The sequence below is a fragment of the Macrotis lagotis genome, chromosome 2 (genome assembly GCF_037893015.1).
Source record: "Macrotis lagotis isolate mMagLag1 chromosome 2, bilby.v1.9.chrom.fasta, whole genome shotgun sequence".
Taxonomy (NCBI): Eukaryota; Metazoa; Chordata; class Mammalia; order Peramelemorphia; family Peramelidae; genus Macrotis; species Macrotis lagotis.
This window is the reverse complement of record NC_133659.1, coordinates 176,051,097-176,064,660: the sequence shown is the minus strand read 5'-3', so window position 1 is coordinate 176,064,660 and position 13,564 is coordinate 176,051,097. Positions and strand designations below refer to the sequence as shown.

General features: G+C 37.2%; 1 long non-coding RNA gene across 1 annotated transcript in view; it reads left to right on the top strand.

Annotated features, from left to right (window-relative positions):
- LOC141511299 (uncharacterized) overlaps positions 1-13,564 on the top strand; it is an 81,790-nt gene that overhangs the window by 31,293 nt on the left and 36,933 nt on the right. Inside the window, exon 2 of the long non-coding RNA XR_012475303.1 lies at positions 10,566-10,761. This is a non-coding gene — a long non-coding RNA (uncharacterized LOC141511299). The remainder of the gene's footprint in view (positions 1-10,565; positions 10,762-13,564) is intronic.

The following is a 13,564-nucleotide window of genomic DNA, read 5'->3' as shown; positions in this document are numbered from 1 at the left end:
CAGATGAGAAAACTGAGGTAAACAGGATTAAGTGATTTGCTCAGGATTGCACAGTTCGTAGATGTCTGAGGCTGGATTTGAATTCTGGTCTTAATGATTCCTGGCTCTTATCTGCTGTACCACATAGTAAAGTGGATGGAATATTACTACAAATCCAGAACTTCCCACTGAACCATCCTGCCTGCAAAAGTACCCTCTTTTCCAAATTCACCATGTGCACTATGCCCCACTAAACAATTCTGTAATAGAGAGAAGCAGGATTATGGAAAAGAAAGATCATTGTCTGGAGAAGAAAAACAGAATAGAGGTGCATAATTAGGAATGGTTAGCCAAGATATAATACATGGATGTATTGGAACATCACTGGGCCCTAAAGAAAAAAGAAATCAATACTTTACCAAGTGCCTATTATGTATCACACACTTTACTAAATAAGAATATAAAAACATTGTCTTATTTGATCTTTACAAAACTCTTAGGAAATAGGTTACTATTACTATAGCATTTTTACAGTTGAGAAAACTGAAGTATATAAAGGTTAAATGACTTGTCCTGGGTCAAGCTGGCAGGTGCCTGAGGTCAAATTTGAATTCAGTTCTTCCTTACTCCAGGTTTAGCACTCTCTCCCCATAGTACTACCTAGTTGCTTCCATAAGAAAAAATGAATATAAAGAGTGTAGAAAAGCTTTAAAAAGACCTAACAAAGTACTCAAAGCCAGGAAACAGGAAGGGGGGGATTCTTCAATTCTATGAAACTAAAGTGAACAAACTAGACAGGGAAGACTGGAGATGAAAGGAGAAATTATTGCATTTACTGTCAGATGTATTTGATGTATTGGTTGGTTGTACTGAATTGCTTCTCTGACCCCCCCATTCCATTTTTCTTCTTTGTTATCTAGGATGTCTTTCTTGAAAGAAGGGGAAGTGCATATTTGAAAATGGTCACTTAACTGCTACAGGACTTAGTGGCCTTATTTGTGACAATAGCTTATTTGTCTAAAGGTGGATGGATAGATTTTTCTCTTGTCCTGTAAAGGTTGAGAGTCATGCTTGAAATATTTGTTGGGTGAGCCTTCTCCCAGTACTTTCTGAGTGATATGTATTGCTCTTTGATTTACATTTTGGTAATTCACAAATAGAATATCAAACCTAGAAGCAACCTCAAAGAACATCTAATCCAGGGGTTCTTAACTTTTTTGTATCATAGAACCCCTTTTGGAGTTTGGTGAAACAGAAATATGCTAGAACCATCTCAGACCAGAAAGCCCATTGTTAAATTTTCAGGTGAGCATTTACACCATGGGAGCCTGAAAACCAATGAGGGGTTGCTTGATCATTTTATTAATTGTCTAGATTGCTTAAGAAAGTGTTAAGAAAGCAGATTAAATTTAAAAGTGTGCTGTCCACATTTTGCTGTGATTCAATCATTTCAGTCATGTATGAACCTCTGTGACCCTATCTGAAGTTTTCTTGGCAAAGGTATTTCTTTGCCATTTCTTACTCCAGCTCATTTTACAGATGAGGAGCTATGGACATATAGACATATACATGTGCACATATATTACCCATGTGTGCGTGCAAGCATATGTATCCATAGGCATACATACCTATGTATTTATATACATAGATGCACATGGCATATATACATGTATGCATATGTGTGTATATACATATATGTGTGCATATAGGTGGGAAGAGACAGTTAAACATTTACCAGAAAACCACTGGGTAAAACTTATGGATTCCATAGAATAATCTTTTGAATGTATAAAGTAATAAACATAGGATTACAAAAAAAATCAATTATGTTGGTAGGAGTTTATCAAAATACTTAGAAAACAAAAATATTAAATGGATGGGAGGTTAGGAAGCTCTGATTTCTAATCCAATCCCTGCTTCTGTTTTATAGGTGAAGAGGGTCTATGTTAAACAGCTAAAACCTTCCTTCCTACACAAAATTCATTATTCTTAGCATTTAACTATATGCTGCTTTCTAGGATCTTTTCAGTTTCTTTTAATGCACCCACCCAGCAAGCTCTCCCAGTACCAGGTCCCATCTCACCTGCATCCCTACCACCTAACACAGAGCTGGCTGACTGACCAACCACAAGTTGGAAATCTAGCTCATATTTGGGTGGGTGGGTGGGGGTGATTGGGGGGCCAAAAAGTTGGAAGAATTACCTGAGACCTCTGGAAAGCCAACATACAGCCTGAATGGGGCAGGGGAGAGTAACATGGTCATTCTCAGAACTCACACTAGCCAAGTTCAAATCAGTACCAAGGTCAGCTTTAGCACTGATGGTTCTATGAGGCTCAAGTAAGATGGGAAACAAGCTGGGGCCTGTCTTTGTTATCTTCTATTTGGGGGCTTTAGATTCTCATTGCCTTTAAGGAATGGATCAGAATTCTTTTTCTAGTAGAATAATCTATTGCTACCTGACTAAACACAAGCATCAAAGGAAGTTAGATGGCACAGTGGAAAAGAAGGTTGTACTTGGGAGTTAGGAAGACCAGAATTCAAATTCTGACAAACTAGAGGCTCAGTTTTCTTCTCTGTGAAATGAGAATAATGATAGTACCTACCTCACAATATCAAATGAAATAAAATCTGTTTAGTGCTTTGTGAACCATAAGACATTGGACATTAGTTAGAATTATTAAACAACCCTTTTGTATATCTCTAGCACAATTTACCTAAATTTGGTAAAAAAAAGAATTGCCTTACCTACATGTTCCCTATGCCAACAGCACAAGTGCAGTCCTGATCCCAAAAACTAAGATGACATTCTTCTTTGGAAAACATCATCAGAATCACAAAACACTGATCCAAGCCCTCCTGATTTTGCAAAGTCCCTTGTCTAAAGTCACATTGAGCCAATAACACCTAGCATAGAGGTAGTGGTTTAAGCATTGCAAATATGATTGATCTAACTGATCTAACCATTCTGAAGAGCAATTTGGAATCATGCCCAAAGGGCAATAAAACTGTGCCTATCCATTAATCCAGCAATACTACTGCTAGGCCTGTATTCCAAAGAGATCACAAAAAAGGGGGGAAGGATCCACATGTACAAGATTATTCATAACATCTCTTTTTATGGTAGTAAAGAATTGGACTTTGAGCAGATGCCCATCAATTGGGGAAATGACTGAACAGTTGTGCTATCTGAATGTAATGGAATACTATTGCTCTATAAAAAATGATAAGCAGTCAGATTTCAGAAAAATCTGCAAAGATTTACATAAACTGATGTTGAATGAAATGAGCAGAACCAGGAAAACGTACATTTTAACAACAGCATTGTATAATGATTAACTATGATAGACTTAGCTCTTCTCAGTAATACAGTGATCAAACATAATTCTAAAAGACCTGCAAAGGAAAATACCATTCACGTCCAGAGAAAGAACTATGGAGCCTGAATGTAGATCAAAGCATACTATTTTCACTTTTTTAATTGTTTTTTTTTGTTTTTTTTCCTTTCTGTTCTGATTCTTCTTCCTCAGCATTTCTGAAATGGAAATAAGTGTAACACAATTGTACAAGTATAGACTATGTCAGATCACTTGCTGCCTTAGGGTGAGGGGAGAAAGATGAGAGAGAGAAAACTTTACAAAAAAATGAATGTTGAAAATTGTCTCTACATTGAAAAAATAAATACATTTTTTTAAAAGGAAAAACATCATCGATCTCATTTTATCTTCACAAGAAACTTGGGAGGTAGATTTTTTTTTTTGGTTTTTGCAAGGCAAATGGGGTTGAGTGGCTTGCCCAAGTCCACACAGCTAGGTAATTACTAAGTGTCTGAGGTCAGATTTGAACTCAGGTCCTCATGACTCCAGGGCCAGTGCTCTATCCATTGTATCACCTAGCTACCCCCTAGATACTATTTTTATCCCTATTTTGCAGATAAAGAAACTTAAGGAATTTGTCTAAAGTTACCTAGTTAATATTGTAAAGCCAAATTTGAACTCAGGTCCTCCTGACTACAGATCCAGTATAAGTTCAGCTGTAACTTAGTATGTGTGAAATGGTAAATAAAGGTTAGAACCCTGGTGGTTTCACTCCTAGTGTAGTGTTTGTTTGCTTTTTCAATAATAAAGTGATGGGGATGTGATGGAGATGATACAGTTATCTGCTATTTTGTGCAGTTGGCCCCTCCATGAGGTATTGAACAAATAACTAGGTGGCTTAGTGGATAGAGTGCCAGACCTGGAATCAAGAATACTCCTCTTCCTGAGTTCAAATATGGTCTCAGACACTTTCTAGCTGTATAACCCTGCATCTATTTGCCTCAGTTTCTTCATCTGTAAGAATGAATTGGAGAGGGTGGCTAGGTAGCGTAGTGGATAGAGCACTGGCCCTGGAGTCAGGAGTACCTGGGTTCAAATTCGGCCTCAGACACTTAATAATTACCTAGCTGTGTGGCCTTGGGCAAGTCACTTAACCCCATTGCCTAGCGAAACACAAAAAAGCAACAAAAAAATGAGTTGGAGAAGGAAATGATAAACTCTAGTATCTTTTGCCAAGAAAACTCCGGCAGTCACAAAGAGTCAGTCAGGACTAAAATAATTGAATAAGAGGCATAGTCAGATCTTCCTAAATGCTAAGTTATACATCCAGGTACACCTAAGTCAATACCAGACACAGTATTTGAAGCTATTTCCTTCACATTTTAACTAATATTAATTTAAAAGGGTCCTTTTTCATGAATCCAGACTTTAAAGAAGGGGAAAAATAAACCCTCATGCAAAGAGACAAATGCAAAGCCTAAAATGGTAATGCCTTTCCCCTGTCCCCATCCCCACCCTCTCATAAATCTTTCTCCCTTTCTTTATTTAGGATTTGTCCATTTAACTCAATCCTGCATCCACAATCCCATGTTGTAGTGTGGTGAACTTGGAGAGAGGAGGCAGGGGTTTGATTCCTAGCTCTGACATTTATAAGCCACGTGACCCTAGACTAGTCACTTTAAAAGGTGAAGTGGGAACAATAATATTTGCCCGCCCTCCCTCCCAAAGCTATTGTGAGTGAAGTACTCTGTAAACCTGAAAGTTTTGTTTTGTCTGTTTTCTGGTCTGAGATCCTAGACTTCTTAGACCTACGGGGGCTGCCTGAAATGGAAACTTTCTGCAACATGAACACCAGCAACTCACCTGAAACCTGTGTCTGATTCTCTTGCTCTTCCTTCCACATTGTAAAATCCATCTCCCAAAGATTCTCAGGTCTAGAATGTACCTTAGTTTCTTTGAAAATTCAACTTGAGGGGCAGCTAAGTGGCATAGTGGATGAAGCACCGGCCTTGGAGTCGGGAGTACCTGGGTTCAAATCCGGTCTCAGACAGACACTTAATAATTACCTAGCTGTGTGGCTTTGAGCAAGCCACTTAACCCCATTTGCCTTGCAAAAATCTAAAAAAAAAAAAAAAATTCAACTTGAGCTTTTTAAAGGCCTCCTAACAGGAGACCTTCCCTGATCTCCTCTCCTTTCTCTCAAAGGAAATTATATTTGTAAAAGCCCTTAATTCATTATCTGGCTTAATGAATACTTGTTCCTTTTCTTTTCCTTCTTTCCCCTCTCAAAAAAAAAAATTAGCCTGTATTTTATTTTGCAAATACTTATATGTATAAATATACCTCTCTCATGTATCATTATTATTATTATCACTTTTACCAATAAGGAAACTGAGATTAAGAGACATGAAGTGATTTCCCTCAGGTCTTACAGCTAACAACTATCAGAAGTAGGATCTGAACCCAGATTTTCTTTACTTCAGGGTTCTAACACTATATGATCTTGTCTCTCTTGATTCCTCTACATATGAGGGTCACTAGAGGGATAGAATAAAGGGCAGAACATACATACACAAATGCACATATGCATACATGATTGATTAATTGATTATTTAGAGAAATTGGGATTTGCTCATCAGAGTACAGCTAGGATATGCCAGAGGAAAGACTTGATCCCAGACTCTTTTTTTTTTAGGTTTTTTTTTTTGCAAGGCAATGGGGTTAAGTGGCTTGCCCAAGGCCACAAGTCTAGGTAATTATTAAGTGTCTGAGACTGGATTTGAACCCAGGTACTCCTTACTCCCTGGCCGGTGCTTTATCCACTGCGTCACCTAGCCACCCTGATCCCAGACTCTTGATGACTCTTAAATCAGCAGCCCTTCTATGCCCACTGCAAATTATCATTTCCATAGGTGAGCATAATGACTTCTCTGTGAATTAATTCAATCTTGACAACAGAATCACAACCAAACTTCCATGTGCCTAGGAACCATTTAAAAGTTGTGCATCCTATAAATTCCTTTCTACTAGAGGCCTTCATTGTGGCACAGGCCATTTCATGTAGCAAGTTATTATTATTATAAAGAGAATTGTGTCTTCTACATGATGTGCTCTTGGCAGCTTCACACCCAGCCTACCCCTAGTTCCACTTCTATTTATCAAGAAAATCCAACATCTGGTCATGTCTCTTTCCAAGTAAACCCCAAGATTCTTCTAAATCATAACACTTCCTTTACAAAGATCCTAGTCAAATCTAATAATGACTCTTTTGCTTCTCTCTGAAAGGGTGCTACTTGCTACAAAATCCCTTACTTCACTTAGTTATCAGTCTTTTTCATGACATTTTCTTTCTAGAATTCCATTCTGTGAAAAAAGTAGTATTTATTCATTTATAACTTCATTAGAAGGTGATGAAAAAGTTATTTCCAACAAGACTAGGAACTTCCTGGGCATCAAAATATCTTCTTTTCCATTTTTATGAGCTCCATAGGACAAGGGTACACTTGCTTCACCCTTTACCCTCATGACCCTCATATGTAAACTACTAGAGGGATGTAAAGAGACAAGGTCATATAGTAGATAAAACCCTGAACTTAGATTCCAGAAGATCCAGGTTGGAATTTTTTTCTGATATTTGCTACCTGTGAGTCTTGAGAGAAAACTCAGTTTACTTATTTGTAAAATGTGGAAAAAATAGCTCCTGTCTTATAAATTTTCTGGGAGAATCAAGTGCGATAAAAATGTATGTAAAATGCTTGTCAAGGCTTTGTGTATTATATAAAGATCATTATTGGACCTTGTTATTATTATGATGTTGATGTCTGCTATAAGGGAGGAATAAGGAAAAACACAGTTGGGAGAAGCAATGCATCCCTTCTCCCTTGAATGATAGGCTGTGAGTTAAATGAATTAATTCAACAAGCCTTTATAAACTCCCTACTATGTGGTGAGCACTGTTTTCAGATTATTATTATTATTATTATTATTACTATTATAATATAAATAGAAGAAAATAGCTTTTGCTCCACATTCTCCTGGTAGGGCGATATTCTTCTAAGATATACCATGAAGTGTCATTATAAGGAAGAGGACCAAAAATGAGTAAGTCACTTAGCATCAGCCCCGAGGTTACAAGGAGAGATGGGGTCACCAAGCTATTGGCATTTTAAAATATCTATTTTCCTCCACCTCTCTACCTACCTCCATTGTTCTATTAGGGTAAAGTTTGGCATAATCTGGGAGGCTTGTCTGAGGGGAAAAGGAGAGCAAAGTTAGATATTCTAAATCACTCCCTCTCGGAAGAACCCCTTATAATGCCCTATAATAATCCCTCCCCACCCTTCTCCTCCTCCTCCTTCCCACTTGACTAGGCCTGTTCCCATGCTGGGAGCAGGCCTGCAGCCCGCTACATGGGCTAGGGGTGTGTAAAATTTTGCCTGAATAGGGCCCTATGTTCCCATAATTTATAGTGGTAAGTAATCTTATTTGCAAAGCAAGCCCTTACAGTTATAAAAAACAAGTTAATTGACTTGCATAAAAATCAAACATGTAAAAGTTTTCCATCTTAACACAAGCAGCACACTGGGCCCATTTGTACAATAGTTCTGATGGAGGGAGGGTTAGGTCTGAGCTACCTTCGGCCTGGCATCTTTCAGAGCCCAAAATGGAATTTTAAACCCTGTCAGTGGTACATACCAAGGGGAGTGACTGAATTTAGAGGCAGTCACTCAACTAATTATACAACGTTTTATTTTTTCCTTGTGTCAATAAACATACTGGGGCCTGACTTCTGACAACGGGTCCTAGAAGCCAATTAATAGGTGCTCCCAATATATGACAGGACTCACAGACAAGATGTCTTTTCTTGGAAAAGTGGACATCATGTTTCTTTTAATAAGTGTGACTATATATATATATATATATATATATATATATACATATATATACACATATATAATATATAATATATATATGTATGTATGTATGTATATGTGTAGGTTTGAGTTGCTTAATAACTGGCAACTTCATGGTGTGGGAGGGGGAAGCGGGGGCAGGGAGGTGTCAGGGAATTCATTGGCTCCCAGCTGGGTTATGAACAAGGTCCAGGCTCTTTATGGGATTTTTATGATGGCATCCTCTAGTTTGGGTCTGTAACAGAGACAGAAATATTGGCTGCATGTGTACCAAAGATCAGATGGGCAATGCTAGAGTTTGCACGATAACAGTAGGGGAAAATGATGAATTTTGTATTAACAGGTTATCCCAAAGAATACAATGAAGTATGTGCTACGAAGTGGCAGTGAAGAAAGTCCAGGAACAATTTCCTATATTTAATATTTTTTTCAATGAATTTTTTCCCCAAACTGATATTTTTAATTTTTTCCAATTAAATATATAGATAATTTTCAACATTCATTTTTGTAAGATTTTGAGTTCCATATTTTTCTCCCTCCTTCCCTTCCCTCCCTAAGACAGCAAAGTGATCTGATATAGGTTACCAAGTACAATTATGTTAAATATATTTCCATATTAGTCATGTTGTGAGAGAATCAGAACAAAAGGGGAAAACTTCAGAAAGAAAAAACAAAAATAATTTAAAAAGTGAAAACAGTAAACTTTGTTCTTCAAACTCCATAGTTCTTTCTCTGGATGGAGTTGACATTTTCCAGCACATGTCTTTTGGAATTATCTTTGGTCACTGTATTGTTGAGAAGAGCTAAGTGTATCATAGCTGACCATCACACAATGTTCCTATTACTATGTCCAATGTTCTCCCGGTTCTGCTCACTTCACTCAGCATCAGTTCATGTTAAGTTTCCAAGAGTTGTAATATCCATTATATCATTTATTTAGTCATAAGAACAAAGATTTAGAGCTTGAAGAGACATTAGAAGCCAATCTCATTCCAATCTCCTCATTTTGCAAATAAGGAAACTGAAAGCCATAGTATAGAGTGATTTGACCCAGATTACACAGATTGCAAGTGACATTGTTAGATGATCCTTATAGCAGTTCTTGCTATAAAAAGGGCAGCTATCATAAGACCCATTTTATCGATGAACATATAAGTAGTAAAAGTGATTCTTTCAAGATTACACAAGGGAGAGGTAGAGTCATAATGAGAGTCAGTATCTTCTGATTTCTAATTTCAACTTGTTTCTACCTTCACTGTGCCATCTGCCCTTTTTCTAAGGAATAGCCTGAGCCACACTGGAAAGGTGATAGATTTTTTGAATTTATTGTAGTGTGGAAATGACAAACACAGGGAATTCAGAAAAACTTGGGAAGACATATGAACTAATGCAAAACTAAAATTTTCAGGACAAAGATAACTTGTACAATGAATATGAAAATATAAAGAAAAGCAACAATGAAAGATATCAGGACTCTGATCCAAGCTGGACCCAAACAAGACTTCAGAGGATTGATGATGAAGTATATGTTCCATTAAATTGGGAACTCCTCAAGGGCAACAAGTACCTTTTATCTTCCTTTGCATTTCTAGCACTAAGCCTGAGGAGCTTAATAAATATTCATTGACTGACTGCCTTTCTCCTCTCAACAAAAAAAGTAATGAACTACCTTTGATTTGTTCTGCTTAATTGGATTCCTTTTTCATGAGAGGGGAGGGAACAGTCTTTGGAAACTGACAACTTTTTTTTTTAAGAATAGCATTTATTTGCAAAAAGAAAGAAAGAAATGGCAGATGATCAAATCAAGTCTACTATTAGTATCAAGTCTATTCTGGAACTTCCATGCTTGCAGTAGGTGGCATATGGAGATGGTCTAGTTAAGGGAAAATATTTTAATCGTCAGATTATAAAAGACAATAGAGTACAACCAGAGGTGCTTGGAGCAGCAGAAAGAGCCTTTCAAGAGATAGCTGGGAAGCCTGGTTCTAAAACTGTCTCTGTTACTGTGTGGCTGTGTGACTTTGGGCAAGTGATGTAAATTCTCTGTGCCTTAGTTTCCTCCTCTGTAAAAGAAGAAAATTTTATTAGAGGACTTTTAAGGCCCTTTTCATTTCTAAATCTATGAATCTCTGATCCTCTGACCCCATGTCTAGTTTTTGTTTTTGTTTTGTTTTTGGTGAGAGGTTCTTATTCTGCTGTCTTATTCGTGACTCTAATAGCTATTTCAATGTGTTACTTTCTACTTGAGCAACTGGCAACTGTAAGATGAAAAGACCTTGATGGCAGAGTCTTCAATAAGCAGAGGAAGCATCCTTAAATTTTTCAATTACCTGAATGATTTCTGTCTTTTCTTCACAGTTGACTGGATGGAGATTAATGCCAACACACAGCTAGCTGGTCAGAAGTGTAAGAGTCCCACCCAGGCTGTCATGACAAATGGCTTCTACTGCTTCTCCTGCATTCTCTGGGGATACCATACTGGCTTTATTAGCTCACCATGGCTCACTGAGTTTCATACTCACTTTGCTACTTTCATTTACTTTTTGCACAGAAGGTAGGTCCCATTATTTATGTTTGGAAAATGCATTTGGGCAGTTCCCAGAAGCACTTATTTTATTGCTGGTTTATATACTCAGGGTTCTGAAAAATGAGGGATTGATGGCACTGGCTGGCATGTGGAACAGCCCAGGAAAAGGCAAGCAGGGAGAGAGAGTTTCCAGGAATGACTCAGGAGATGCACTCCAATGCAACCTTACAGATCTGCATAGCCCTGGCTTTCATCCAACTTGTACAGGTCTATTCAATCCTAGTCACTTCTACAGGGGTCTTCGAGTAGAAGGAGATGCTAGACTGGTCACTCCCTGACTCTGCATGATCCTCCTTCCATCTATTTCACCTTCACCCCCACTCTCCAGTTAGAGAGATTCTGGCAATTATTGGATTGGGAGGAGCCTCATTGGCTTATTGATAATAACTCTAAATTCCAACCTATTGTCTATTCCATGAAGAGTTGGGGGAAATAAAGGCAATGTAGAAAAATTCAAGTCAGGGTGATGAATACCCAGGGGGGGACTACATGTGCACTGAGACTATTGCAGCAGCTGTGAAGGCCTGGCAGAAGTTAGAAACTCTGATCATTAGATTTTTGTAATCTATATGGATTTGCCTCCTGGTCCTTGTGATTTAATTGTTTCTAGGAACCAAAGAAATAAATGTAATAGCATAGGATGACAGGCAGATCCTACTTGAAACCATCAGAGTAATCCAGTTTCATAGAAGACAGCAAAACAAGTGGCACTTCTTTGGGTCATGGTACCACAAGAAGGCAAGATGCACTAGAATAAATCAGAAATGCCCCAACCTCACCTGCTGGAAATGTTTTGCTGCAGATGGTGCTAACCACTAAAGTAGATCTACCATAAGGATGCATGAAATGAACAGAAGACATGAATACTTTCATTATATGCTAGTACTATGTTGGGACAAATTGAAAACAGATCTTGCCAATTACAGTCAAGGGCTCCATACTAGATTTTTTCCCCATCTTAATGCCAAATCATACAACAATATATAGCCAACCAGTATGGTGAAATAATAAAAAGAAACTTCATCCTTAACTCTAGGTCAGACAAAATAAAAGATGAAATGGTTCCTGAAAATCTTGAGTTGAAACAAAGTAGGTGAAATTCTACCAAATAACAATATGGGTGACAATGCAAACCTGATGTCTCAGACAATCTTGAAAAAGAGATTGGCACACAGACTGGAATTTCTAAAAGCCCCTTTTTTAAGATTATACATGTACAATCATGTTAAACATATTTCCATATTAGTCAAGTTGTGAAAGAAGAATCAGAACAAAAGGAAAAAACCATGAGATAGGAAAAATTAAAAAAAACTTTTTAAAAAATAAAAGAAGTATGCTTTGGTCTGCATTCAGTTCTTTCTCGGGAAGTGGATGTCATTTTCTATCACAAGTCTTTTGAAATTGTCTTTGATCACTGTATTGTTAAGAAAAGCTAAATCTATCAAAGTTGATCATCCTACAATGTTGCTGATAATATAAACAATGGTCTCTTGGTTCAGCTCACCTTAATCTGCATCTGTTCATTTAAGTTTTTCCAGATTTTTCTGAAATCCATCTGCTCATGATTTCTCATAGTACAATAGTATTCCATCATATTTATATACTTCAACTTTTTCAGCCATTCCCCATAAAAGCCCTTCTTGAGAATGAATCATGTCAGGCAATTATACCAAAACAGCAATTTTTAAAAGCTGGCATTTGCTATAACTATTGTGAATGAAGGATCATGAATGACATCCTTCTACAAGTATTGAAAGTATGAAAACATTTCAGGAACTATATGGAAGAATCTATATGGTGACCATTGCCATAGTAAGATCCACAGGAAGAAAGAACCACATCAAGGAATACTTCTAAGGACAGGCAGCAAACATTCCCACAGCAGAAGTAACTTGAGAGAGCTAATGAAGATCTGAGTAAAAGCATTAGAAGATGACATGTACAGTAGAAAACATGAACACCATATTATTTAAATAAAGACAATGGAATCTGGACAACACAAGTATAGCAGAAATTCTAGACTTTTAATCAGTAATTAAAAGCAAAAATAAAAGATTATAAAGATTATGGTGATATGTGAACTCAAAGCTGGGCAAGTAACAAAATAAATAATTTTTACCCCATTTTACCCCAGAGGCTTGAGAAACCAAGAAATCAGAAGAAAAAAATAACCCCTGAAAAAGGAGGACATGCAACATTTCTGGTCACCTATATAGTCACAATATGTCTAACACAACAAAAATGTAAGTTGGATCCAATGAGAAATAAAAATCTTAGGCACTGGGGAGGCTAGGTGGTACAGTGAATAGAGCACCAGCCCTAGAGTCAGAAGGACCTGAGTTCAAATCCAGCCTCAGATACTTAATAATTACCTGTGTGGTCTTGGGCAAGCCACTTAGCCCCATTGCCTTGCAAAAAAAACTAAAAAAAAAAAGCTTAGGCACTGGTCATATAACACATGACAGAAATTAAATCAAGAAAGGTGACTAGCACTCTAGTTTTTCCTGAGAAACTGGGAATTCACAAGGAGTCCATATAAGCTCATAATATTTGGCTCAAATACTTCAGAATGGTACAAGAATTAATAGAATAAAAATTTATGTATTTTATGCAAGGCATTTATAGTTTCTTTCAAAAATATTATAAACACATAAAAGAAAACAATACATTGCCTAAACTGATTAAGGCAAAGGGATGGGAGGAATGTTAAAAGTCTCAGGACTGTAAAAATCAACTTAATATTAATTTAGTAAGTATTGAACTAGCTATC